The sequence below is a fragment of the Bison bison genome, unplaced genomic scaffold (genome assembly GCF_000754665.1).
Source record: "Bison bison bison isolate TAMUID 2011002044 unplaced genomic scaffold, Bison_UMD1.0 scf7180017864529, whole genome shotgun sequence".
NCBI classification, from domain to species: Eukaryota; Metazoa; Chordata; class Mammalia; order Artiodactyla; family Bovidae; genus Bison; species Bison bison.
The window spans coordinates 3296861-3323501 of record NW_011495079.1 but is presented as its reverse complement, the minus strand read 5'-3'; the positions used below and the strand labels follow the sequence as shown (position 1 = coordinate 3323501).

The window sequence follows — 26641 nt, the reverse complement described above, 5'->3', positions numbered from 1 at the left end:
CTGTATATTGTCATCCTGCTTATTCAACTTCTATTCAGAGAACATCATGTGATATGCCGGGCTGGGTGAATCACAAGCTGGAATCAAGATTTCAGGGAGAAATATCAATAACCTCAGATATGTAGATGATAACACCCTAATGGCAGAAAGCCAAGAAGAACTAAGGAGCCTCTTGATGAAGGTGAATAAGAGAGTGAAAAACTAGCTGAATACTCAACATTCAAAAAACTAAGATCATGCATGCAGTCCTATCACTTCATGGCAAATAGATGAGGGAAAAGTGGAAACAGTGACAGATTTTATTTTCTTGGGCTCCAAAATCAATGTGAACAGTGACTGCAGCCATGGAATTAAAAGACACTTGCTCCTTGGAGGGAAAGTTATGACAAACCTAGACAGCGTATTAAAAAGCAGAGATATCACTTTGCTGACAAAGGTCTGTCTAGTCAAAGCTGTGGTTTTTCCAGTAGTCGTGTATGGATGTTAGAGTTGGACCATAAAGAAGGCTGAGTGCCAAAGAATTGATGCTTTTAAATTGTGGTGCTGGAGAAGACTCTTGAGAGTCCCTTGGACAGCAAGGAGCTCAAACATCAAGCCTCAAGGAAATCAACCCTGAATATTCATTGAAAGGACTGATGTGAAGCTGAAGCTCCAGTACTTTAGCCACCTGATGTGAAGAGCCAACCTATTGGAAAAGACCCTGATGCTAGGAAAGTTTGAAGGCAGGAGAAGGGGGTGACAGAGGATAAGATGGTTGTATGGTATCACCAACTCAATGGATATGAGTTTGAGCAAACTCCAGGAGATGGTGAAGGACAGGGAAGCCTGGAGTGCTTCAGTCCTTGGGGTTGCATGCATGGACATGACTTAGTGACTCAACAACCACAAACTCATCCTAATATAGAGTCAAGGGAGAAAATAAGTGTCTGGAATAAACTTATTCCTCTGTTATTGAGTCAGGCTTCAGTAAGTATTGCTTTGGTGATGACTATAGGAAGGTACATTGCATGGTGCTTGAAAGCAGCTCTTCCATCTCTGATCATTAATATCAAACTGGTCTAGATAGTAAAGGTTGACACTTGTCCTCAATAGATGTACATGTCTGAGTTTTACCGATTTGGGAATGGAGTTCCCTGTCTTAACCTTACTGATGCAAAGCCACAGAGCTCCTCATAGGTGCCCCCAAATTGGATATTTGTTTCAGATAGTCTTTGATGATGCTTAAAGTGCTAGTTAAGTTTTGAGTGAATTCAATAGTACTGGTAACAAAGACAGGTTGACAGAAGAGTTTAGTTGCAGCTAGGCAAATCCTCAAGCCTTTTTGTCAGAGTCTATTGCTCCCCTGTTTGAGCAAGCTCTGGGAGTTGAGCTCCGGGAGCCTGAACAAGCTCCAGGAGCTGGTTATGGACAGGGAAGCCTGGCGTGCTGCAGTCCATGGGGTCTCAAAAACTTGGACATGACTAAGCGACTGAACTGAACTGATTGCCCTGCAACGTAGCAAATATCATAAACATAGCACCTAGCATAGTAGCTGGCAAGCAACAGACTATGCAATGAACATTTAGAGTAAATGGAGGTAGAAGTCAAGACTTGTATTGTTTTAGGGATTCTGGTCAGAATAAGAGAAAATAAGCAAACAATTAAAATTACAATAGATTGATGTCTTTCTGTAAACTACTAACCACGTGACTTTGAACTTGGTAGCGGTATAGAAAATAAAGAAAACAACGTACTGTGCAAAAATGATGAGATATGAGGAAACTCTTTGAAAATGAAATGGTCTTTATGTTGTCTATATCATTTAATTACTTTCCAAGATAAGAGATCAATATACATAGCCAGTAAGGAACAGACTCTAAGAACACAATAAAGTCAGACTGTGCAGACCCTAAAAACTGGCAGTTTTACTAATTGTACAAGATGAAAAAGTTAATTAACTTTCCTAGGTTAGTTCATCATCTGTAATGTGGAAATAATAATAGCACATATCTCATAAAGTTGCTATAAGTCTTAAATAAGATAATGGAGATAAATTACTTGAAACAATGCTTGGCCCATGATAAAAATACAGTGAGTGTTAGCAATAACTTTCTGTGTGTCAGGGATCCTTATAATGCAGATACTCTACATATTTCTCTTACATAGATCATTTAAACCATTTAAACCTCAGTTTCCTCAACTGTAAAATGAGAATAATAGAATCTATATCAGACAAATATTTAGGGGATTAAATGAGATGATACACTTGAAATAGTACTGTAGAATTTAATGAAATGAGGTAGAATGAGATATTAAGAGGGATACAGTAGGTTTCTTAGAAAATCAGACATTGGAATGTATTTCTCTGGTTTACCTCCTTCTGTGTCCCCCCAAAAATAACCAATAGCATAAAAATAAGGAGGAATAAGCCTATGCTAGAATGGAAGATTAGTAATGAGTGACACTTACATGCCGGTAATTCACATTTCTACAATTAAGATTGAAGACATACAAGATACATGATTCCCTGAATGTGAAGGAACAACTCTCCAAGGGAGTAAATAGAGAAGACTTAGAAAAGTTATAGGCAGGAATCCAAAGTATACATGGGGACAGCAAGATGGTATCTTTGGATCCTACCAAGTGCCACTGGGAAGCAGACTAACTGCCAAAAATCAGCAAAGGTAACAGGCTCACTCCTGACTTACACTTAGGGGAGACATTGTCACAGTTGGTTCCTAATGAGGCCAACTGTGATAGATAAAGAATGAGGACACTGCCCCAGTTAACTTCTGTATGCTAACCTCAAACACAGAAAAGAAACATTGGAACAGAGAAAAGTCCTCCTTGTGACTGCTGTCAGTTCTGGACTTCTCCTAACTTGTGATCAGTAGACAAATTGTTCTCAATTCTTAGTGTGCTTTAGAATGATGTGGAAGGTTTGTTAAAACAGAAATGATGAGACCTTCCCCCAGATATTTTAGAGCAAGTAGAGCCTGAGAATTTGCATTTCTAATAAGTTACCAGGAAATGCTGATGCTGCTGATCTTGATACCACATTTTGAGAACTACTGCTTTAGACTCACCCTGCCCTTTGCAGTAGATACTGCCACATGTAACTAACAAAATGCAATTCAAATTAATACAATAAATGACATAGAAAGTTTAATTATTGATTTGTGCCAGCTATATTTCAAATGCATAAGAACCATAAGTGGCTAGTGCTAACCTGTTGGTCCACACATATATGAAACATTTCTGTCATCACATGAAATTCTACTGGACAGCTTTCTCTAAACTATAGAGTAAAACTTCAGGGAACAGGGCTAGCACTGCGCACAATTACAGGAGGCATATTTGTGCTGCAGGAATGGAGGCCACTGGGGTTACCCAATATAGCACTCCTGGCAGTTAGTCTAAGCTTTTCCCTTCTCCCTTCCTATGAATCCTAAAGATGTAAAGAAGGACTCTCCCAATCTCTGACAGAACTCATCTCAGTTCTCCAAAGCTGACAAGCCATGGCCTTCCTCTGTAAGAGTGAGCATGTGGAAAAATAACTAGGTATGCTAAATGATACCTCAAATAATTCCTCAAAAAAGAAGCTTGTTCTAAAGAATCAAAATGATGCCATCTTATGAAATAAAGTTGCTCTTTAAAAAAAGGAATTTTCCAGAATATTAGTGTCAAAATGGATCTCAACCATGTTCAACAGACTAATGCTATGTAAAATCAGAATAGGTAGTTATGAAGATTCAAATTATAAAATCATAAAAGCTTCATGTAGTTGAATGATATTTATGTCAAATTCAAAACTATAATGGAAGTTAAAAAATTAATTAGATCATGAGCAATACAAGTCAATGAAGTAGAAGAGTAACTCAAAATATCCAACAGATATCTACAGATGTGTATAGAGAAAGAAAAATTATGAGAAAAGACAAAATATAGAGGAAATATCTGAGTTCCAATATGCATTTGATGTAAGAATTTCAGAAGAGCGTAATATTTTTTTAAAAGCATCAATACAAAAGAAAATAGAAGAAAACTTTTTGAACTAAAGAAAGTATTAAATAATAAATCACAAAATATTTACTGAATATAGGTAAAATTTCTAGAAGTTGCCTTCTGGGAAATTTTTGAAATTTCATCATTTCAAGGATAAAGGACAGAGTCCTACAAGAATCTAGGTAGACATTACCAAAACAAAATAGGTTACCTACAAAGGAATAGAAATTACTCCTATATTAGACAGTCTTCAATTCTAAGCACCCAGACTAAAATGGAGAAGTATCTCTAGAATTTTTAGAGAAATGGGTTAGGACTCCAGATTCAAGAATCATGTGCCCAGCCAAGGTGTACAAGATAATAGAAAACAAGTCATTTTCAGATATGTGTTTTGGAAAACAACCTATTTTTTTTTAATAATTGATCAAAAGATGAATAATAATAAAGATCTCAAGAATAGACAAGGAAACTATCAATATAAAAATTCTGGAATATAAAATAAAATTTGTAAGACATAGAATATATTTTTGAATAATTATTCTTAATTCTTAATTATTTAATTCTTAATTGAATAATTAATTCTTAATAATATGATTTTTAAACTGAGTGTAAATGTTTTATCTTTTTGAAAAGAGAAGATATGAAACATAAAATAATATAGATAGTTTATCTAAAGTCCCAGATTATTTTAATATAAATTGGAATGGAGATGAGTTTGGAGAAGGAAGATAAGTATGCTAATTTTCTCATTTTAGACATGCAAAATGGTTTAGCAGTCAAGAGCATAATTACCTGGTTCTTGTGCTGTACAACCAATTAGTGGCTGTGCAACTTTGGGAAGTTACTTAACATTCCTAAGCTGATGCTAAGGTGATGCCTGCTCACCTTTAAAGCGGGAATACCGTAATACCCCAGAGTCATGTGGGACTGAAATCAAATAATGTATGTAAAGTACACTTAGTACCTATAAGCACTGCTAACTGCTGCTAAGTCACTGCAGTCGTGTCCGACTCTGTGCAACCCCATAGACGGCAGCCCACCAGGCTCCCCCATCCCTGGGATTCTCCAGGCAAGAACACTGGAGCGAGTTGCCATTTCCTTCTCCAAGGGATCTTCCCAACCCAGGGATCAAACCTGGGTCTTCAGTGTTGCAAACAAATTGTTTACCAGCTGAGCCAACAGGGAAGCAGGGTGTTGGATAATTCAGCTCAATTTGATACTATCTATCCAGAAATAGAATCAGATTCCACAAGTAGAATAGTCAGCTCCACAAGAGAATTCTCCACTGAAGACACCAGTTACAAGCCCAGGTTGTCCCCTGTGCTTCTGACCAACCAGCTACAAATTGGAGATTCCAACACCTTCTAACTGAGGATGTTAATTATTTTCTGACAAGCTGGCTGTAAATCAAAGGTTCTCATGACTCCCTCTTGAGTTCGATTAATTTGTTGGAATAACTCACTGAACTCTGAAAACCTGTTATTCACTGGATTACCTATTTACTACAAAGACTATAGAAGGCTATGAATCAACAGCCAGATGAAGAGATACATAGGGTAAGGAACTTCCATGCCTTGTCAGAGTGTGCTTTCCAAATCTTCATGTGTTCCCTCCAAACCATGTCATTTGGGATTTTATGGAGGCTTCAGTCATGATTGATTAAATCATTGGCCATTGAACTCAATCTCCAGCCTGTCTACCTCCCCTCTAATCACATGGTTGGTTCTCCCAGCAAACAGCCCCCCGGTTACCTAAGGGTTGCCCCCACCACCACCCCCAAAGTCACCTTATTAACATAACAAAAGATACCTTTATAGCCCTTCAGTTCAGTTCAGTTCAGTCACTCAGTCCTGTCTGACTCTGTGACCCCATGGACTGCAACATGCCAGGCCTCGCTGTCCATCACCAACTCCCAGAGTTTACTCAGACTCATGTCCATTGAGTCAGTGATGCCATCCAACCATCTCATCCTCTGGCGTCCCTTTCTCCTCCTGCCTCCAATCTTTCCCAGCATATGGGTCTTTTCAAATGAGTCAGTTCTTAGCATCAGGTGGCCAAAGTATTGGAGTTTCAGCTTCAACATCAGTCCTTCCAGTGAATATTCAGGACTGATTTCCCCCAGGATGGACTGGTTGGATCTCCTTGCAGTCCAAGAGACTCTCAAGAGTCTTCTCCAACACCACAGTTCAAAAGCATCAATTCTTCAGTGCTCAGCTTTTTTTATAGTCCAACTCTCACATCCATACATGACTACTGGAAAAACCATAGCTTTGACTAGACAGACCTTTGTTGGCAAAGTAATGTCTTAGCCCTTTTCACAGGGTTTCACAGGAAATTCCAAGGGTTTTAGGAGCTATGAACCAGCATACTTGAACAAAGACTAAAATGTATTTCTTATAAATTTAAACATCAGGAGAGCTAAGCAGTACTGTAGTCATTATCCCATCGTTACTATGGCTATAGCACCAGAACCTTATAGAGGATTTTTTTTTCTTTTTTGCATGAAATACTTCTTACCATAGCAACAGCAGTGTTGATTTAAAATATAACTTGCAAGATATAATTTATCTTTAACATTTCTGTATATTTTCTACGGTGTTACTTGTTAATAGGATTACACTTTTTATGACTCCTGATCTTTTGAAATAAGCCATCTCTTGGGATGTATGTGAGAAAAATCTAGGCTGTTCATTGTTTACAGGAACAGAAAACTCAACAAATACATTTGAATATATAACATTTCCAGAGCTTTTGTTGAAGATATTTGGGTTCAAATTCAGGATAGATCTTTAGAAAATTGAATCAGAGTAATTATTCATTTTAGAGTCATTAAAAATAGTTTTCATCCTTTTTATATTTCAAAAAAAATTTTTTTTTCATGTAAAGATTTGAGGTCTACTTTTTTGTTTGTCTTTTTTTATTTCTCCAGAGCAGTTCTTTGTTTCACTTTCATTACCAGTTGGGACAGTATAAAAACAGAAACTGTTTTTAAAATGATTTAAAACCAAAGAACCAACACCCTTGAAAACAATAGACTTGAGTTAAAAGGGTTCTTTCCTCTCTTTCCCCACTACAGACTCTTCTGTTTGGGAAAATCCATGGTTGCAGTGACTGCAGTATTACAAAGAAATACATTTTGGTAGGAGAGAAACAAAACCTCTTGGTTCCAAATGTAGTTTTTCACTGAGCCATTTATTCATCTGGCTCTAGGCTGTGGGAATTACTCCTAGAACAGAACTCCTTTTGAAATCCCTAACTCCCTAGGGGGTCAGCGATAGATGAGAAACTGCCCCTATGAACTTGGCTTATGCAGGCAAAACAAAGAAGTTAGTGGTTGAGGGTAACAGAGGAAAGACGCGTGGGAAGGGTGAATGTAGCTAGCTTCCTTTGCTTACAACAGGAGCTTCTTTCAATGCAAAATGAATGCCAAGATAGATCAGGCACTCTACCAAAAAGATACAATAATTTAGTAATACAGTCTGCCCAGGCAGCTTAGCAGCTGGAAATGAGTGAGCCTTGGGATTTGCTATAAATGGTGGGGAATTGGCCGATAGCCTCTTTCCTATATTGAGCAGAGGGAGCAAGAGAAAAGATTATAAATGTTTGAAATCAGAGCCAAATAGCAGGGTCTGTTTTGGTCCAGGGGTTGCCAGAACTCTAGCATTCTCTGGCTTCTGCATTAAATGCTGAGTTTGGCAGAGTGTGGGACTAATAGGCCAGGAAACAACAGTTTACCTGGATGCATTTTCTGTAAGGCAGCTGTTGATCTTCAGTTGTTTAGGGGAGGGATTTTACTATAAGCTGTGCCCAATGCCATGCAGTATCTATAGTATAACAACAAAAATTGGGGGCTAATTGTGCAATAAGAATAGATACTTAAAGGTCATTGATGATACTTAAAAAGGGGCCCACTGGGTGGTTTGTTTTTTTTCTTTTTCTTTTTCCTTAAATTGGGGTAGAGTTGCTTTACAATGTTGTGTTAATTTCTGCTGTGCAATGAAGTGAATCAGCTAAATGTATACATACGTCCCCTCCCTCTTTGACCTTCCTCCCCCACCCCATCCCACTCATACCCTGAGAAAACCATAATTCAAAAAGACACACGCATTCCAGTGTTCATTGCAGCACTATTTATAATAGCCAGGACATGGAACCAACCTAAATGTCCATTAACAGATAAATGAATAAAGATGTGGTACATATATACAGTATACTACTGGATGGTCTTCAAACTCCAGCACTCCAGGACACCTCAGTGGACTGCACACTGTGCTGATGCCACAGGAAATTTTGGAGGAGACTGTAAACACAAAGCCTTGGAATGGAATGGATAAAGGCAGGCTTTGGACTAGCCAGATTCATCTCTCAAACTGGTGCAAACAAGCAAGGGTTCCTGTGCCTGCAAAGCAGAAAGCCAAACTCTTGACAGTGGGCATTTGCAGCGAAGTTAAGGCTTATTGCAAGGCGCCAAGCAAGAGAGTTGGAGAAAAGCCTCAGATCCATTGCAACTTGGTCTATGAGTTAGGATTTTTTAAAAGGAGAAGACCAAAGATGCCAGGATTAATCATCATCTTGTGACGTTTTTGTGACATTTAATTGTAGTTTTGGGAGTCAGAATGTCTCGGGTTATGAGTCTCTAGCTAGGCAGTCCATAATTCAGGGATCTGTGAGCTCATCTTGCCCTAGAGAAATAACGTAAGTTTGTACATTAATGATGATATCTAGAATAGCAGTTTTAGTACATTAACGATGGTATTGCAGAGAAGGCAATGGCACCCTACTCCAGTACTCTTGCCTGGAAAATCCCATGGATGGAGGAGCCTGGAAGGCTGCAGTCCATGGGGTCGCTGAGGGTCAGACAGGCCTGAGCGACTTCACCTTCACTTTTTACTTGCATGCATTGGAGAAGGAAATGGCAACCCACTCCAGTGTTCTTGCCTGGAGAATCCCAGGGATGGGGGAGCTTGGTAGTCTGCCGTCTATGGGGTCGCACGGAGTTGGAAACAACTGAAGCAACTTAGCAGCAGCAGCAGCAAAGATGGTATTGACAACAACAATTTTAGTCATCTGACTCTGTTTGATTTAGGGTTCAGTTAGCATAAGATTAAAGTCAGAGGGGACAAGAAAGGAAATACAGTTTTGGAGGGAGAGATTAATCATAAACTCAGTAAGGGAACTTGGTTTTAGGAGGACTTGGTTTCACTGGTTTCTGTATTTGTTAGCTATGTTATTTGTCCACAGTTCAAAGTCATAAGAATACCTACTTCAGAAACTTTTGTGAGGAGTAAGAGAGATAAAATAACCTCGAATATAGTAGGTACACAATAAATGTTGGCTCTCCTTACCTAATAAGGAATCTTGTGTGTGTGCTCAGTCAGTCAGCCATGTCCAGTTCTTTGCGACCTCATGGACTGTAGCCTGCCAAGCTTCTCTGTCCATGAGATTATCCAGGCAAGAATACTGGAGTGGGTCGCCATTTCCTCCTCCAGGGGATTTTTCCAGTCCAGGGATAGAACCCACGTCTCCTAAATCTCCTTCATTGCAGGTGGATTCTTTACCACTGAGCCACATGGGAAGCCCCAATATGGAATCTTACCTTTGTAACTTTTGAAATGAATTCCTTTCCAGGGAGTTTGTGTTTTTAATTAATTTTACATGTCTTTGAAAACTTAATTGATTTTTGACCTTGAGAAATTAAGGGAACATGAATTCTATGTAGTTGCTTCTGTATCTCATTGTTGTTTGACTCATACTTTTGTCTCAATGTGTAGGTGAGCTGGAAAGACATCCTTAATATTGGATATAAATGAACATACTAGCCAAATTACATGAGCTACATGACTAGGAGAACAAGGCAGGTCAATAAACTACAATAAGGATCATATAATTTATGTTATAAAAGAAAAAGAGTTGTATTTCTCCCATGTATTCTGAATAAGACCTAGCACCCCTTTGAAGATTTATTGAGACATATGACAATATATATTATCAAAATTAAGCTCCTTGTTCTCTTTAGTTGATATAGAATTTAATTATGGACCAATTTGTATATTATCTTTTTACTGAATATCATTGAGTAATTGGAATGCTTTAATAGTTACAAATCTCCACAAATTTCTTTTGTGTTTTTTATAAACATACATTTTTAGGGCAATCTTATTAAAAAAGGATTTGCTTAATTTGAATCCATAATTATAATAAGCTTTTTCTTTATTTATCTAGTTCTCAGAATAATTTATTGAGTTGTATATTGCATCATACATTACAAAGTACCAACATTCATGGCAAGGCAATTTAGTAGTAATTCTACCTAGTCACAAATCATTTAAAGAATTCACATTAAAAGTTTTCAAGTCCTGATACACTGCCTTTTTTAAAATTAAAATCTTTATAAATGTAAAATTTTATAATAAAATATAATAAAAAGTATTATGGCAGACTAATTGTGGCTCAGATGGTAAAGTGTCTGCCTACAGTGTGGGAGACCCGGGATCAATCCCTGGGTTGGGAAGATCTCCTGAAGAAGGAAATGGAAACCCACTCCAGTATTCTTGCCTGGAAAATCCCATAGATGGAGGAGCCTGGTAGGCTACAGTCCATGGGGTCACAAAGAGTCAGACACAACTGAGTGACTTCACTTTCACTTTCAAGTACTCTGAGAGATCTTTCTGCAGCAGTACATATATATTCTAAATATGACATGTTCTTTCATGTTATTGCTGCTCTAACAATCTTTGCTCCCTAAAAGTGTATGTTAGTAGACACGAGAGTCAGAGTTGTGCAGAATGCAGATTTCAACAATGGCACTGCTGCTTGGACACTGCACATTGGTTCAATGGCAAGCTTGGGAGGCTGAGTCAAGACTATTCAGGGCAGCTCAGACCTTCTCTAATCACACTGACAAGCTGAGATTAAGTAATGAGATAACAATAAATGATTTCTAATCATCTTGAAAAGCAAACTGCTATAAGTGGATATCAGAAAAAATAGCAAACACTTTTGTCTGATGACTATAGATATTATTATTGAATGTAAGAAAAAATGCAGTTATATATATATAAAATATTTAAAGAAACAAAATACCTAGTCATGAAGAAGAGTAAAAACAAAGACTATCAATAAATGAGGCAAATTTGAAAAATAAATGGCATTTCAATATATGATAAATATAATGTTTGAAATTATTTTTGAAATTCCAAGTGAATACGTAAATAGCAGATTAAGCAGAGATGAAGAGAGAATTGGTGAACTGGAAAGTAAATTTAAAGAAATTATCCAAAGTATAGTACAGAGGGCCAAAGAGGCAAAAAATATGAGAGACAAAAAGCAATATGAAAGATGGAATAAGAAGGTAAACCTACTTCTAATCAGAGACTGGGGATGAAATAATAAAGAAGCCCAAAAAGACGATAATTGCTAAATTTTTTCCAAAACTGATAAAAACATGAATTCATTGGTGTAAGAAGCACACTATATTCCAAACAGGATAAAAAGAAATCCATACTGAGACACATAATTGTCAAATTGAAAGATGTAGAGGAGATTTTCAAAGCAGGTAGAGAAATGATGGATCACCTACGACAAAGACACAGGCATAATGATAACCAAATTATCAAGGAAAGATATAAGATAAAATGAGTAGCATAGGATCTCCAAAGTGTGAATATAAAGAAGTTCCATCAACCTAAACTATGAACTAAAAGAGTCTATTTTTAATAAATATGTTTATTTATTAAAAGTAAAGTAAAATATTAAAAAAAGTAAAATATGAAGACATTCATAGTTTAAAAACTAAAAACATTTTCTACCTAAAGGCTTTTTCCAAGAAAAACTTTAAGGATTACTTCAAGAAAGAAAGTGATCTCAAGGCATTCTGCGAAAGCAATAGTGAATAAATAAAATGGTAAACATATATGAAAATTCAAATAAAAATAATATGAATAAAATAAAACATCTGGTTTAGAAAACTACTATACAGAATGGAAAAACTGATAGCAGAATTAAATAATGATTGAATTTCAAGTAATATAACATCTTAAAATTATTCAGGAAGAGGGAATTTTCCCCAACTAGTTTTGAGACTGGAGAAGGCAATGGCACCCCACTCCAGTACTGTTGCCTGGAAAATCCCATGGATGGAGGAGCCTGGTAGGTTGCAGTCCATGGGGTTGCTAAGAGTCGGACATGACTGAGCGACTTCACTTTCACTTTCCACTTTCATGCATTGGAGAAGGAAATGGCAACCTACTCCAGTGTTCTTGCCTGGAGAACCCCATGGACGGAGAAGCCTGGTAGGCTGCAGTCCATGGTTGCACAGAGTCAGACACGACTGAAGTGACTTAGTAGTAGTAATAGTAGTTTTGAGACTAGTAATCTTCATATCAAAACTAGACAGCATAAGAAAGGAAAAATTAAAGGCCTGTTTCATTCATAAACATAGATGGAAAAATTCTAAACAAAGTACTAGCGGACCAAATCTAGTAGGACAGCAAAAAAAATTCATTATGACCAATTCAACCCTATGCAGTAACATGAGAAAATATGTCATTTCCACTGACAGATTAAAGGAGAAAAACTACATAATCAGCTCAATAAGTGAAGAAAAGCATTTGATATAAATTCAAAAATCAATCATAGTGTTCAATTCTAAAATTCTCAGCAAAGTTGGAATCAGTTCAGCTCAGTTCAGTCACTCAGTCGTGTCCGACTCTGCAACCCCATGAATCACAGCATGCCAGGCCTCCCTGTCCATCACCAACTCCTGGAGTTCACTCAAACTCATGTCCATCAAGTTGGTGATGCCATCCAGCCATCTCATCCTCTGTCGTCCCTTTCTCCCCCTGCCCCCAATCCCTCCCAGCATCAGGGTGTTTTTCCAATGAGTCAACTCTTCACATGAGGTGGCCAAAGTATTGGAGTTTCAGCTTCAGCATCAGTCCTTTCAATGAACACCCAGGACTGATCTCCTTTAGGATGGACTGGTTGGATCTCCTTGCAGTTCAAGGGACTCTCAAGAGTCTTCTCCAACACCACAGTTCAAAAGCATCAATTCTTTGGCACTCAGCTTTTTTCACAGTCCAACTCTCACATCCATACATGACCACTGGAAAAACCATAGCCAAATGCTACCTATCCAGGAATTAGGGGATTCCCAGGTAACTCAGTGGTAAAAAATCTACCTGCCAATGCAGGAGATTCAGGAGACACAGGTTCAATGCCTGGGTCAGGAAGGTCCTCTGGAGGAGAAATGGCAATCTACTCCAGTATTCTTGCCTGGAAAATCCTATGGACAGAGGAGCCTGGTGGGCTACAGTCCGTAGGGTGACCAAGAGTTGGATATGACTAAAACACATGACAGGGAGTTAGAGTGACCATCATTTTTAAATGAGGGCAGAAGAATTTTATGGTAGATACGATTACTGTCCTCAGCTCTTTACTCCCTCTCTTCCATGTTACCTTGTAATGCTGTAGACACAGTGGCGTTTACATCCTCACTCCATTTACTTTAGCAAGAGACACATGATTTTATTCTGTCAACCAGTGTGAGGAGTAACAGTGTGTCAGTTCCTACATATATTAAGGGCTCCCCTGGTAGCTCAGATGGTAAAGAATCTGCCTGCAATGCGGGAGATCCGTGTTCGATCTCTGGGTCAGACAGAGCTCCTGGAGAAGGGCATGGCAACCCACTCCAGTATTCTTGCCTGGAGAATCCCATGGACAGAGGAGACCGGGGAGCTACACAGTCCATGGGACTGCAAAGAGTCGAACCTGACTTAGTGACTAACCTTTCACTTTCACTTAGGATATTCACCTTAATCATTTAACATAGTGCCTCCCAGACTTCTTAAATGTAGAGTTATTCTTTCTCTTTGTTATTAGTGTTTTGCAAGGAAGTGATTTGAAATTATTTAAATTTTCATTTCTAATCAAGCTTTTAAATCACCCATTTATTTATTTTTACACACAAGAAATACATACATAAATGGATGATTTTTAAAAGTTTGTGTTTGATGAGCTCATGTTTCCTTATTTTATTCAATGGGTTATAATCTATTGGTGGTGGTGGTTTAGTTGCTAACTCATGTCCAACCCCATGGACTGTAGCCTGCCAGGCTCCTCTGTCTGTGGAGTTCTCCAGGCAAGTATACTGTTGTGGGCTACAATTCCTTTCTCCAGAGGATCGTCCCTATCAGGGATCAAACTCAGGTCTTCTGCATTGCAGGCAGATTCTTTACTGACTGAGCCACCAGGGAAGCCCTTTAATCCGCTAGTGGCATTATTTCTTTTCTTCCTAAAACTGTCCTTAGTTTAATCATTGGAAGCCTATTCAGGTTTGCTTCTTCGTCCTCTTGACATGCCTCTTTATTCTTTGAGCACTTCCTTGCTTTCTAACACAAGGTGTTCCAGGACCATTTTGTAATTTCTCTGCCCTGGCTCTGATATCAGTCATTTCACAATGGATCTCTGTCTTAGTGAAAACACATTTAGAAGCCAAGTATGAGCTTTACTTACTGCTATTGGGACCTCATTTTCCCAGGCCCTCTCAACAGACAGTCAGGTAATATATGTATACAAATACATACTTGCATGTGTGCATGCTAAGTTGCTTCAGTCCTGTCCGAACTCTTTGTGACCCTACGGACTGTAGCCTGCCAGGATCCTCTGTCTATGGGATTCTCCAGGCAAGAATACTGGAGTGGGTTGCCATGCACTCCTCCAAGGGATCTTCCAGACTCAATGATTGCACCCACAGCTCCTGTGGCTCCTGCTTTGTAGGCAGATTCTTTATTGCTGAGCCAGCAGAGAAGCCCTCAATACATGCATAAACAAATATATATTTTTGTCAATATCAATACATTTCCCTTGATCTCTATCTATCTTGAAAATATTGATATCTCCAATTACAAGCCAACTTCATGAGGCTCACTCTCCTTTTCTCCCTCTTCATATTTCTAGCTCCCTCCTTTAACAGTGAGAGATCTGATCCCATTATCCCTACTGTAGTTGCTTATGTGATCACCCCTCTGTAAGTAAGCTGTATTGCATGTCTGCTGCCACTTCCTCCCCACTCAGGCATCTTTCTCGTCTTATCTGAGATTGGACTCCGCATGCCAATTTATCTGTGTAAACACCCTTCTTACCCTCCTGCAACTCTGACACCTTAGAGATGGACTTCTCCACATGTGGACACCCTCCTTTCACTGATGAGGCTTTGACATTTTATGCCAGGTAGTGCTATACATGAACACTTTCCTCTTCTGCTGGACATGAACACCATCCTCACCCTGTATGGGTTCTGACACCCCTTGCTAAGTTGCCCCTCTGCAGGGATACCCTCCTTTGCTAGGGTGAACCCCTCCCTACCCCATATAGGTTTCCTCCTCACTCCACACAGGCTCTGATTCTCCATACTGGGCCATTCCCCTATGTGTACACCCCCTTCACAATGCTTGGGTTCCAATATACCATGTTGAGTTGCCCCAAAACAACTCCAGGCCACCTCTGTAGTGAATATAAGGATGCCATCTCATTCTTCTCCATCAAATGACTTAAGTTATTAACTGCTCGTGGAGAGAAAGGGTAAGGAGGGAGAAAATGACCAGCCATCTCACGTCTGAGCTCCTCTACTTAGAATTTAGGGGGTTTTTTTAGAACTTTATTTTCTTGATTTCTTCTAAATGATTTTGAGTTTCAGTTTATAGTTTTCAAAATATTTGGGCAGCATTTTTTGTTTGTTTGTTTTCATTAGCTGTTAAACATTCATTTTCTTTTCCATTTCTTACAATGTCTTTAAATAGGGTTCTATCAAAATCATTTTTGTTTCCTATCTTTAATGAGAAGAATGTCCTGGACTATTCAGAGGAGGCTTCTCTGTGGGAGCAGGCATGAATCCCAGTAGATTTCCCCACTTCATGGCTCAAAGACTTTCACCCTTGTTGTTATCGTGAAGTATTAAGAAATATGAATAACTCCCTACATGATTGAGAAAGCCTTCCTGCTATTACTCACTCATATCTGTCTCTCAGTCGTGTCCAACTCTTTGTGACCCCATGGACTGCATCATGCCAGGCCTCCCTGTCCATCACCAACTCCCAGGGCTTGTTCAAACTCATGTCCATCAAGGCGGTAATATAATCCAACCATCTCATCCTCTGTCATCCCCTTCTCCTCCTGCCCTCAATCTTTCCCAGCATCAGGATCTTTTCCAATGAGTCAGTTCTTCTCATTAGGTGGCCAAAGGACTGGAGCTTCAGCATCAGTCCTTCCAAAGAATATTCAGGACTGATTTCCTTTAGGATGGACTGGTTGGATCTCCTTGCAGTCCAAGGGATTCTCAAGAGTCTTTTCCAATACCACAGTTCAAAAGCATCAATTCTTTGGTGCTCAGCTTTCTTTATGCTCCAATTCTCACATCCATATATGATTACTGGAAAAACCATAGCTGTGACTATACGAACCTTTGTCAGTAATGTCTCTGCTTTTTAATATGCTATCTAGGTTTGTCATAGCTTTTCTTCCAAGGAGCAAGCATCTTTTAATTTCATGGCTGCAGTCACCATCTGCAGTGATTTTGGAGCCAAAGAAAATAAAGTCTGTCACTGTTTCCATTGTTTCCCATCTATTTGCCACAAAGTGATGAAACCAGATGCCATGATCTTCATTTTTTGAATGTTGAGTTTTAAGCCAGCTTTTTCACTCTCCTCTTTCAATTTCATCAAGAGGCTCTTCAGTTTCTCTTTGCTTTTAGCCCTAAGGTTGGTATCATCTGCATATCTGAGGTTATTGATATTTCTCCCTGCAATCTTGATTCCAGCTTGTGCTTCATCCAGTCCAGCATTTTGCATGATATACTCTGCATATAAGTTAAATAAGCAAGGTGACAGTATATAGCCTTGAAGTATTCCTTTCCCAATTTGGAACCAGTTGTTCTATGTCTGGTTCTAACTGTTGCTTAATTATCTGCATACAGATTTATCAGGGGGAAGGTAAGGTGGCCTGGTATTCCAATCTCTTGAAGAATTTTCCACAGTTTGTTGTGATCCACACAGTCAAAGGCTTTGGTGTAGTCAGTGAAACAGAAGTAGATATTTTTCTGGAATTCTCTTGCTTTCTCTGTGATCCAGCAGGAGTTGGTAATTTGATCCATGCTTCCTCTGCCTTTTCTAAATCAAGCTTGAACATCTGGAAGTTGTCAGTTCACGTACTGTTGAAGCCTAGCGTGGAGAATTTTGAGCATTACTTCACTAGTGTGTGAGATGAGTGCAATTGTGTGGTAGTGTGAACTATCTTTGGTAGTGTGTGAACACTCTTTGGCATTGACTTTCTTTGGAATTGGAATGAAAACTGACCTTTTCCAGTTCTATGGCCACTGCTGAGTTTTCCAAATTTGCTGGCATATTGAGTGCAACACTTTCACAGCATCATCTTTTAGGATTTTAAATAGCTCAGCTGGAATTCCATCACTTCCACTAGCTTTGTTCATAGTGATGCTTCCTAAGGCCCACTTGACTTCACATTCCAGGATGTCTGGCTCTAGGTGAGTGATCACACCATCATGGTTATCTGAATCATTAAGATCTTTTTTATATAGTTCTTCTGTGTATTCTTGCCACTTCTTCTTAATATCTTCTGCTTCTGTTAGGTCCATACCTTTTCTGTCATTTATTGTGCCCATCTTTGCATGAAATGTTCCCTTGGTATCTCTAATTTTCTTGAAGAGATCTCTAGTCTTTCCCATTCTATTGTTTTCCTCTATTTCTTTGCATTGATCACTGAGGAAGACTTTCTTATCTCTCCTTTTATTCTTTGGAACTGTGCATTCAGATGGATATATCTTTTCTTTTTTCCTTTGCCTATCTCTTCTCTTCTTTTCTCAGCTATTTGTAAGGCCTCCTCAGAAAACCATTTTGCCTTTTTGCATTTCTTCTTCTTGAGCATGGTTTTGATCACTGCCTCCTGTACAAGGTCATGAACCTCCGTCCATAGTTCTTCAGGCACTCTGTCTACCAGATCTAATCCTGTGAAGCTATTTGTCACTTCCACTGCTTAATCGTAAGGGATTTGATTTAGTTCATACCTGCATGGTTTAGTTGATTTCCCTACTTTCTTCAAGTTAAACCTGATTTTTACAATAAGGAGTTCATGATCTGAGTCACAGTCAGCTCCTGGTCTTGTTTTTCCGGACTGTATAGAGCTTCTCCAACTTCGGCCGCAAAGAATATAATCAATCTGATTTCGATATTGACCATCTGGTGATGTCCATATGTAGAGTGTTGTTGCAAGTGGGTGTTTGCTATGACCAGTGCATTCTCTTGGCAAAACTCTTTTAGCCTTTGCCCTGCTTCATTTTGTACTCCAAGGCCAAACTTGCCTGTTACTCCAGGTATCTCTTGACTTCCTACTTTTGCATTCTAGTTCCCTATAATGAAAAGTATGTCCTTTTCCCACTGTTATCTCATCCTTTTCCAGAGTTACATACTCTTTGCCTTACAAAGTAGTGCTCTCATATTTGAACACTATATTTTGCTATTATTACATTCAAAATGTCCTTCCTCTGGATTTCAGCCTTCCATACCATTCCCTCCTTCTCATTATATGAAATATCTTTCTTCCTGAGATTGCTGGTGTTTTTACCCTGTTCAGTTTGGATTCTGCTTCTGACATTTTTTCTTCAGAGGAGTCTCAGTTTACTAAAGTGAAAGTGAAGTCGCTCAATCGTGTCTGACTCTTTGCAACCCCATGGACTGTAGCCTACTTGGCTCCTCCGTCTATGGGATTTTCCAGGCAAGAATACTGGAGTGGGTTGCCATTTCCATCTCTAGGAGATCTTCCCAACCCAGGGATTGATCCCAGGTCTCCCGCATTGTAGGCAGATGCTTTATACCATCTGAGCCACCAGGGAAGTCCCTAGTTTACTAAAAGCGTGTATTTATTGCGTATTTCTGAGATTCTCAAGGGTATACGCTACTTCTAATTGTCCTTTTGCAGGATTTTTTCAAGTTCTGCAGGTTATTCTCAGATTCTGTTGCTCAGCATCCTGCTTAGAACTAGGCCTTCTCCTTTTGGAAATCAAAATCTGATGGCAATTTCTGGGTCCTTTGGCTTGTAGGCTCCATCAATTTCCTTTTCTCTTCATCTCTGCCAGTTCTGCATCCTGTTGCTATCTCATGATTTGTGCTATGCTCAACCATTTTCCATGGCCATGGGGATTCCTTGATACCCACTTTATTGAAGATACCACCTGTCATTGTTTTTTGTTTGGTTGATTGTTAGTTTTTCTTTTCTTTTCTTTTTTACTATCATTTTATTCTTTCACTATCATATGCATTGTTTTTATGAAGGGACTTGGGGAGATTAGTTTCTTAAAATACATTATTGTCATGTCCTTGCCATCAGAAATACCAGGTGATCTTTTAAAAATGTAAACAAAATCATATCAGCTCTACCTCTCCCTTCATCTTAGACTTCATCTCCAATCATTCTACTCACCTGTGATGGTTAATTTTATATGTCATCTTGAATGGTCCATGAGGTGCCCAGATATTTGGTCAAACATTATTCTAGGTAGTTCTATGAGGGTGTTTGAGATGAGGTTAAACTTTAAATTGGTAGACTGAATAAAGCTGATTGCCCTCACTAATGAATGGGCCTCACCCCATCGGTTGAAGGCTTGAATAGAACCAAAAGACTAATGTCCACTCTGAATGGAAGAATTCTTCCTGCCCAATAGTCTTTTTTCCTATCTTTGTACTCAAACTAAAACATCATCTTTTCCTCAGTCTCAAGCCTCCCAACTTTTGGATTCAGTTCAGTTCAGTTTAGTCGCTCAGTCGTGTCCGACTCTTTGCGACCCCATAAATCACAGCACGCCAGGCCTCCCTGTCCATCACCAACTCCTGGAATTCACTCAGACTCACATCCATCGAGTCAGTGGTGCCATCCAGCCATCTCATCCTCTGTAGTCCCCTTCTTCTCCTGCCCCCAATCCCTCCCAGCATCAGAGTCTTTTCCAATGAGTCAACTCTTTGCATGAGGTGGCCAAAGTACTGGAGTTTCAGCTTTAGCATCATTCCTTCCAAAGAAATCCCAGGGCTAATCTCCTTCAGAATGGACTGGTTGGATCTCCTTGCAGTCCAAGGGACTCTCAATAGTCTTCTCCAGCACCAGAGTTCAAAAGCATCAATTCTTTGGCACTCAGCTTTCTTCACAGTCCAACTCTCACATCCATACATGATCACTGGAAAAACCATAGCCTTGACTAGACAGACCTTTGTTGGCAAAGTAATGTCTCTGCTTTTCAATATGCTATCTAGGTTGGTCATAACTTTTCTTCCAAGGAGTAAGAGTCTTTTAATTTCATGTGCTACACAATCGGTTCTCCTGGTTCTCAGGCCACTGGACATGGATTTTCATGTCTTCTTCTCTCTGTCTGCAGTAATAATTCCTATCTCATCAGTTTGCTTTATTTTTTGCATACAACTTACCATCATCAGAAATTATACTATTTTTGATTTGCCTACAGTTGCCTCCTTCACTGGAATGTGAGCATATGGTGGACAGAGGCATTTTATATATATTGTGAAATGAATTCAGAATTTCTACTAGTATCAACATCAGCATAGAATCCCTGAGAGATTTTTGATTTTCCAAAGAGAAATGCAGTAACCCAATAAACAACAGTTATGATCTATAATAAAAGAAGAAATTACTTGTTTTACATAATTTGTTTTCATCTTGACATGAAATTTATGGTTATTCAGGTATTTATATAAGTGATATATATCAGCAACAAAGATTGGTAAAAAAGAATGTTGAACTCCTTACTATTGGGTACTTACTCTGACATTTCTTTGAAATGCTAATGATTCTTTGAATAACTATCAGATTGGAATTCACACATATTTAGTTCTGTACCTTGGCATGAAATATCCACTTGTCAAAAGAGAAGTGTGAAATTAAATGAGACATGTTACAAGTATGCTTTGCCTCAGTTTCATCTAAAGTAATAGAAAGAAAATATGAAAATTCTTTCCGAAGTATATTTTTAAAATATATAAGCATGTCAAAATAATAATCATTACTGAGTGTCTAATATAATAAATTACTACTACCTTTGTAAAAATGAAACTCTCTAGATTAAAAATTATTGTTGTAATAATAAAAACACATATTTAATGTATTCCATGCCACAGGCATTATTCTAACTCCCTTACTTTTATTTTTCATTCATCTTCACAACACTATTAGTGATGTTATATACTATTACTATCATCATTTCCAGACTTGAAAATACAAACATTGCCAAAACTTATTTTGAAGAATATGTTAATTCTTCTTTAAAATGGGATATAGACTAAACTATCTATTGTCATATAGTAAGCCAACCCAAACTTTGTGGCTTAAATCAACAGCCATTTATTTAGTTCATGATTTTATTAACATGTTTTCTTCTGATCTGGGCCAAACTCAGATGAGCTTGCCTAATGCGACTGCTGGCAGATTGGCCTGGAGTTGGTTGATCCTGGTCAGCCTCACTCACATGTTTGGAAGTTGACTGGCTTCCAACTGAAGTGACAGTGGGGCTGGTGTATTAACCATGCCTTTTTATTTTGGAGGGTTTTTGTTTTTGTTTGATGCCTTAACATCTTGGGACCTTGCTGATCCTGGAGGCACTGTTCCTCCCAGGGCTAGGTAATTCTTAAAGACAGTAAACAACTCACCAGAAGACATACCTTTCATATGCAAACCAACCAATCCAAAACCATACTTCAACCACTTTCTTTATCAGGTTCTCATACTGGGCCACTACCCACGTGCCCCAATCATAACAAAACCAAGAACAAGATACCGAGGGACCGTCTCTATGGCCCAGAGCCTCTTGAAAAGATTTGAACTAACCAATACTAAACCTGTTTGCCTTGTTTTGTCCATTACTTCCAATAGAAACCACAATAAGGCTCTTGTCCACCGTGTCCCCACTCATTCTGCCTCCTAATACTGGTGCTTTCTATGTGCCTTCCACCACCACCCCACACCCCAATATTACTCCCTCCTCTTGGTATCTATGACTATAACCATCTATCTTTTCAGTGGCAACTGTCTTCTGATCTGGTAGGCTCATTATACTTGGGTGGGGTGGGAGGAACCTGTAATTTCAAACATCTGGGTAATGTATTATTTTATCTTCCAGCAGACTAGCCAGAGCTTGTTCACAGAGGCAAGATTCCAAGAACAGCAAGAGAAGAAGCCCCAATGCACAAGTACTTTTCAAATCTCTCTTATATCATGCTTTCCATTGTTCAGCTCACTTCAGTTCAGTTGCTCAGTCATGTCCGACTTTTTGCAACCCCATGGACTGCAGCACGCCAGGCCTCCCTGTCCAATACCAACTCCCGGAGTTTACTCAAACTCATGTCCATTGAGTCGGTGATGCCACCCAACCATCTCATCCTCTGTTGTCCCCTTCTTCTCCTGCCCTCAATCTTTCCCAGCATCAGGGTCTTTTCAAATGAGTCAGCTCTTCACACCAGGTGGCCAAAGTATTGGAGTTTCAGCTTCAGCATCAGTCCTTCCAGTGAATATTCAGGACTGATTTCCCCCAGGATGGACTGGTTGGATCTCCTTGCAGTCCAAGGGACTCTCAAGAGTCTTCTCCAACACCACAGTTCAAAAGTATCAATTCTTTGGCATCCAGCTTTCTTTATAGTCCAACTCTCACATCCATATATGACCACTGGAAAAACCATAGCCTTGACTAGAAGGACCTTTGTTGGTAAAGTAATGTCTCTGCTTTTTAATGTGCTGTGTAGGTTGTTCATAGTTTTTCTCCCAAAGAGTAAGCATCTTTTAATTTCATGGCTACAGTCACCACCTTCAGTGATTTTGGAGTTCCCAAAATAGTCTGTCACTGTTTTCACTGTTTCCCCATCTATTTGCCATGAGGTGATGAGATCAGATGCCACGATCTTAGCTTTCTGAATGTTGAGTTTTAAGCCAACTTTCTCACTCTCCTCTTTCACTTTCATCAAGAGGCTCTTTAGTTCTTCTTCACTTTTTGCCATAAGGGTGGTGTCATCTGCATATCTGAGGTTATTGATATTTCTCCCAGCAATCTTGATTCCAGCTTGTGCTTCATCCAGCCCAGCATTTCTCATGATGCACTCTGCATAGAAGTTAAATAAGTAGAGTGACAATATACAGCCTTGACGTACTCCTTTCCTGATATGGAACCAGTCTGTTGTTCCATGTCCAGTTCTAACTGTTGGTTCTTGACCTGCATACAGATTTCTCAGGAGGCAGGTAGGGTGGTTTGGTATTCCCATCTCTTTCAGAATTTTGCGCAGTTTGTTGTGATCCACACAGTCAAAGGCTTTGGCGTAATCAATAAAGCACAAGTAGATGTTTTTCTGGAACTCTCTTGCTTTTTCTATGATCCAGTGGATGTTGGCAATTTGATCTCTGGTTCCTCTGCCTTTTCTAATTTTCACTTAAGTATTTTCCACAGTTTGTTGTGATCCACACAGTCAAAGTCTTTACGTAGTCGATGAAGCAGAAGTAGATGCTTTTCTGGAAATCTCTTGCTTTTTCTATGATATAGAGTATGTTGGCAATTTGATCTCTGGTTCCTCTGCTTTTTTTAAATCCAGCTTGAACATCTGGAAGTTCATGGTTCATGTACTGTTGAAGCCTGGCTTGGAGAATTTTGAGTATTATTTTGCTAGCGTGTGGGATGAGTGCAATTGATGCACTGACCAAAGCAAGGTACTTGGCCACACGTAACCTCTAAAATCCTATGGGAGGAATGGGTACAGGATGGAGTGTGGCTAAAGGCTAAAGGAGCCTGTGCACGTGGAGGTTGTAACTGCATTCAATCAACTGAATAGGTACCCAGCAGGTTCCATATCAGCTTCTCACTGTCTTTGCTTTGAGAAATTCTTAGGGTTTGGCCACTGAAATAGGTAATATTTGCCTTTTCAGAACTCTTGGTAAGAATGCTATCAACTGTCTTAATGGCAAGAACTATTCTTCAAAAGCCTAGGCTTATGAGCTAATAATTAAATTCTCTTTTACTGAGAGAAGGGACTGCTTGTGACTAGAGGACTTGAACATTATAAAGCACTTTTGAGATGTGATTATAGTTATTTTTATCAAATCACAGAAGGGATGGTAACCTAATAATAATATTCAAAGAAAAGTTTAAATAATGTTATGCTCCTAAATATCTCACTATAGTGAACATGATCAGAAACCTCTTGACTGTGATTTACAGGGTTTTTTTTTTTTTTCCCCCTTCAGTTCAGTTTAGTTAAGTTCAATCACTCAGTTGTGTCTGACTCTTTGTGACCCCATGGACTGCAGCAGGCCAGGCCTCCCTGTCCATCACCAACTCCCAGAGTTTACTCAAACTCATGTCCATTGAGTCAGTGATGCCATCCAGCCATCTCATCCTCTGTCATCCCCTTCTTCTTCTGCCTTCAATCTTTCCCAGCATATGGGTCTTTTCAAATGAGTCAGTTCTTAGCATCAGGTGGCCAAAGTATTGAAGTTTCAGCTTCAGCATCAGCCCTTCCAATAAATATTCAGGACTGAATTCCCCCAGGATGGACTAGTTGGATCTCCTTGCAGTCCAAGGGACTCAAGAGTCTTCTCCAACACCACAGTTCAAAAGCATCAATTCTTCGGTGCTCAGCTTTCTTTATAGTGCAACTCTCACATCCATACATGACTACTGGAAAAACCATAGCTTTAACTAGACAGACCTTTGTTGGTAAAGTAATGTCTCTGCTTTTTAATATGCTGTCTAGGTTGGTCATAACTTTTCTGCCAAGGAGCAAGTGTCCTTTAATTTCATGGCTGCAGTTACCATTTGCAGTGATTTTGGGGCCCCCCAAAATAAAGTCTGTCACTGTTTCCCCATCTAGTTGCCATGAAGTGATGACCAGATGCCATGATCTTAGCTTTCTGAATGTTGAGTTTTAAGCCAACTTTTTCACTCTCCTCTTTCACTTTCATCAAGAGGCTCTTTAGTTCTTCTTTGCTTTCTGCCATAAGGGTGGTGTCATCTACATATCTGAGGTTATTGATATTTCTCCTGGCAATTTTCATTTCAGCTTGTGCTTCATCCAGCCCAACGTTTTTCGTGATGTGCTCTGCATATAAGTTAAACAAGCAGGTGACAATATACAGCCTTGAAGTACTCTGTTCCCTATTTCAATTTTTCCTCTCATACTCAAACTAAACTTCTTTATTTCAGAATTCTTGCTTCCTTCTGCATTATTTACCCATTACTGTCATCTCATACAAACCTACTTATTGTATAAAGCATTATAGGAGAGCCAAGTAGCCCAGCAAGAAAAAGGAGACAATAAATTCAAACAGAACACCATATTTTACTTTCTCTTAGTATAAGCTTACCTCCATGAAGCAGGAAAAAAAAAATCCCTTTCATCCATTTTTTTCCAAATTCCAGAAATAGTCATAACCAGGAGAGACATATCACTTCCCACAAAGAGCCTATTTGATTGTCCTTGAACCCTAGATTGTTCTTTTATCTTAATAATAAATTTTCCAGGCCAATGGATATAAGTATCTGATAGGCCTTAGTTTGAATCTCAGCTTAACTACTTATTAGCTGGGGAAATTTAACAGCGTTAAGTTGTCTACATATTAATTTTGACTTCTAAAAAATGGATGTAATAGGGCATATACTCTAGCCTTAGAGAGTTTAAGGCTGCTTTGCCTTACACTCCACGCACTCTTCTCCTCCAAGAAAAATCTCTGTTGCAAGAGGAGGGAAAAATCCATGTCCAGTATACTAGAAAGTTTTTATGAGAAGATAAAGTACTTGTGAGAGTACGGGGTGGTACAGATTGTTTCTCTTTTAGATCATTGTCTCATGGATCTCTCATCCTGACACTTTTTTCTTCTACTCAGCACTGTGTTAGGTCTAGGAAGGGAACATCTTCATTTGGGACAGCTAAAGAGGAACCTCGGTGAGGTCTGGAGAATATATAAAGCCAGGATCATACCTGCTTCTATTAGCTCCAAGAGAGACAAAAGCGTATGGAGCTGGGGCCAAACTTCAATTAAGAAAGCTGATTTGTCTGTAGCATTCCTTGGGCAAATATCTATTGAGATTTATTGAGGTTGACAATTTGTTTACATATTCTGACCAAATCTCTTTCGATTAGATAACCATGATTGTTATTAATCATTTCATAGAGTTGTTATGATGATCACATAAGGAGATAGAAATATTACCTCTAATTTAGTGAGTAGTAAATAGCTCATGCCTAGTAAATGTTACTTGTTAACTTATAAAAACTTTGATGTTTTTGGTTAACAATAATAACTAACTTCTTTAAGTTGTGAATTAGCAAGTCAGCTTTGAATTTGTTATATTTTATCTACCACATTGGCTATATTTTACTTTTTCAGAAGACTAGGCTTATCAGGTAATTTAACTTTTGATCATGGCAAATATTTAGCTGAATGTTAATTAAAGTGACCAGTCAAAAAAGTAGACTGACTCCCTTCGCTAATTTCTTTGGCCAGGTTTTTACACACTGTGTCTTTAAAAGACAAACTAGGTCATTAAAAAAAGCATGGTGTATTTTAAATCTCAGGGCTTCCCAAGGGGTGCAGTGGTAAAGAAGCC

At 38.9% G+C, this 26641-nt stretch overlaps 1 protein-coding gene across 2 annotated transcripts in view; it reads left to right on the top strand.

Moving 5' to 3' along the window:
* ANKS1B (ankyrin repeat and sterile alpha motif domain containing 1B) overlaps nt 1–26641 on the top strand; it is a 1164394-nt gene that overhangs the window by 611015 nt on the left and 526738 nt on the right. The gene's annotated exons all lie outside the window — the stretch shown is intronic.